Raw genomic sequence first — 2,972 nt, 5'->3', positions numbered from 1 at the left:
ATTACACAACTTTCAGTTAACCTTAAAGAACGACTTGACACGAGAAAGTCCCAAAATCGCCGCTTTCAACCATGTACTATGAAAACACAAGCAGCATTTGTTTTCAAGTTGGCTAAGTGGGTAAACAACATGTTATGAATGTTTCGTGCAAGACCCTACGTTTAATTTTTACAAGTTTAGAGCTTCGTAATCAAATAAAAAAAACACTCTGGAATAGAAAATACGTAAAGCACAGCTTTCAAGCGGCTGGATTATAATCTGATATACGCACATGTTGCAAAGAGATAAAAAAGGACTTTACAGTTTTCCTAAACAACGTTTCTATATTTTTGCAGTCTTTTACAGTTTACAACAGAAACAGTGAAACAAGGGGATACTTTTTAATAAGTTTCCAAAACCAACCAACTACGTACCTGAATTGGATTGAAGGATTTCACCACACCTTGCTTTTCCAACGCCATTCAGAGAAACACAACGTAACAACAAATCTATTTACACAACAAGGTCAACACTAAGTTACAGCTCTTGGGTGCTCCTGGTGGCGGGAAATAAACAACCAATCTGAAGTTAACTCCCACTAAGTGACGCTAGAACCAGGTTAAATCGTTTTTGTGATGATCGCAGGTCTAAAAAGCAGATGAAAAGTACTTACCTTTAGTTGCATTGACAAGCCAACTATCAAAGTAAACAAGCCTTTTGTGCTTGTTCATTAGTTCTCTGGTATTATCAGGACTGGGCTTTCAAATAACATTAATTGGCAAACACTAACACATAGCGCTTGGTACATGGTAGCAGTTTAGGCGAATCAAGTTAGCCGAATTTTTACTTATTTTACCGTGTTCAAATGATTCCCTGTCATACTAACCTCAAAAAATGATTCTTAATCAGAAAGTTCTTGGTTCAAACCCCAGTAGAAACACATCTCGAGTTCTGATTGAATATTTACTCTTAGCAACATACGCTTGTTGACGAATCTTGTATGATATTAAGTAAAGTGATCGACCACATACATCTTCATTCCTGTGACTTGCCTTGGGAGACCATGGTACCGTGTATTATCCTGGGACCTCCCTGGTCAAAAACCAATGACCTGCGGTCACCAACATGGGATGAACAACCAATTTAACAGAAAAGAGAGTTTAACTGAAGAGCCGTCCCTTAGAACAAAACTGTCGTTACGTATTTCTGGGTGGAAAGTTTATAAGTCACTAAAGGGTGACATTGGAATTTACAAAATTGGTGGTCATAGAAAAAAAGGTTGAGTATCATTACCGGAGGTTTCTATGTGTTGTCACATCAACTTAAAAATAAGCAGATATAAAATTATACTCTTGATAATTCAGTGAACTTAGTTAGCATTTCAAAATACAAAGAAACGTTTATTTTACTGTCTGATTTATCTAAATTTATCTAAATAATTACTGCAGGGCAGCCCATGGATGGATTTTTTAGCTTGTCCATTCTTTCAGCATACATCCTTTGCTATACGTGGTAATGAACGGCCACCTCAGGCAGTTTGTCGGTTGGTGATGAGCAGTGAATAAAACCTACGCACAGCAATTCGTACGTCAGCATATTACAGTGGGCTGGATACAACACACGTTAACTTCCTGCTCAATTACGAAGTAGTGGATGTAGCTGATGTTATAATTTGTTCATATACAGTGCAGTTTGATAAGGTGATGCCCCGTGACGTTGTTTACAAATATATTGGCTTTTCTGACGTTTGTCAGAATCTGTAAAACCGTGAGTTGTGTTTGTAAAGACCATGTTGTCTATATTTTATATGCCGGACAAGAACACAGGCTACTGGTATGGCACTGTTAGGACCACTAAGTAACGTTGGTAATGTACAGTTGTTACAATTCATGTGCAGGACAGATCTTCACGTAACGTAATAGTTTTTTCAGGTTATGGGCCCCATATGTTTAGCAATATATTTTCAAGACAACGAGAGACGAGACTTATTTCTACAGGATCAGGTTGCAGACTCCGCTTTCCAGCTAAAATTGAAAAACGGCATATAACTTATGTTTTGAAGTTACCAGTCACGTGGTATATATTTTAAATGATTACATTGTGAAGTTGAAAGCAAAACTACATTATACATACCATGGTATTAACGCTAAACACGGAATTAAACCCATTTTTATTTGCTGACCACGACCTGTGGGTTAGCAACTGACACGTTAGCAATTGTTTAAAGTAGTGTACCTAGCTTTGAACAGGCCTGAAAATTGAAACCCAACAACCGATAAGCGACATTAGGTAATGTGCAACGGCATTACGCTTGAATATAACGGTCTTGATTCGGGCCTGAATTCACACGCGACCTTATCTGTGTCACAAAAACCTAAAAGCCAAACATTTATTGTGTTATAAAATCCCCCGAATGGTCTTTTCCAACTAAAGTACTGGAGTAAATATTTAACTTTTTAAACCAGGCGCCATGGAGATTAAACACAGGTTTATATTTACTGATAAAAATGCTTCTGCGTCAAGTTTTCGTCCGAAGTTGTGTCCGCCTATCTGTTGTCTGTTTATTTAGGGGCCAAACTGCCCAGTCAGCCAACATTCGCTGTTTGTAGTTCAAAATATACGTCACTTTCGCCACACAAGCCTTAACATTTTACGAGTAGGTGGAAAGTTTTCCCATATAATGGGGGCAAAAGACACGAAAAATTGAAGTGGTTTGAAAAGGTGAAAATTTGTAAATACGTGATAATGTGCAAAAACTTTGGACATGAAACAAAACTAGCACTTTTTTCTACAATATAAACAAGATTATTACAAGTAGTTAACATAAGTGTACGGGGACATTATAAATTCGCTAGAATGTATGCTGTACAAAAACTTGTGTGTGGTCGCAGCGTGAACATCTAATGTTGCTCACAGTGGTCCTCAGTGTACTCAGGGAGCTTGTGTATGCCCAGACACATAAAAATCTATGATGCGCATAAACTGGTGTGTGG

This window comes from Phallusia mammillata, chromosome 2, assembly GCF_965637545.1.
Source record: "Phallusia mammillata chromosome 2, kaPhaMamm4.hap1.1, whole genome shotgun sequence".
Lineage (NCBI taxonomy): Eukaryota > Metazoa > Chordata > Ascidiacea > Phlebobranchia > Ascidiidae > Phallusia > Phallusia mammillata.
This window is presented reverse-complemented; position numbering follows the sequence as displayed.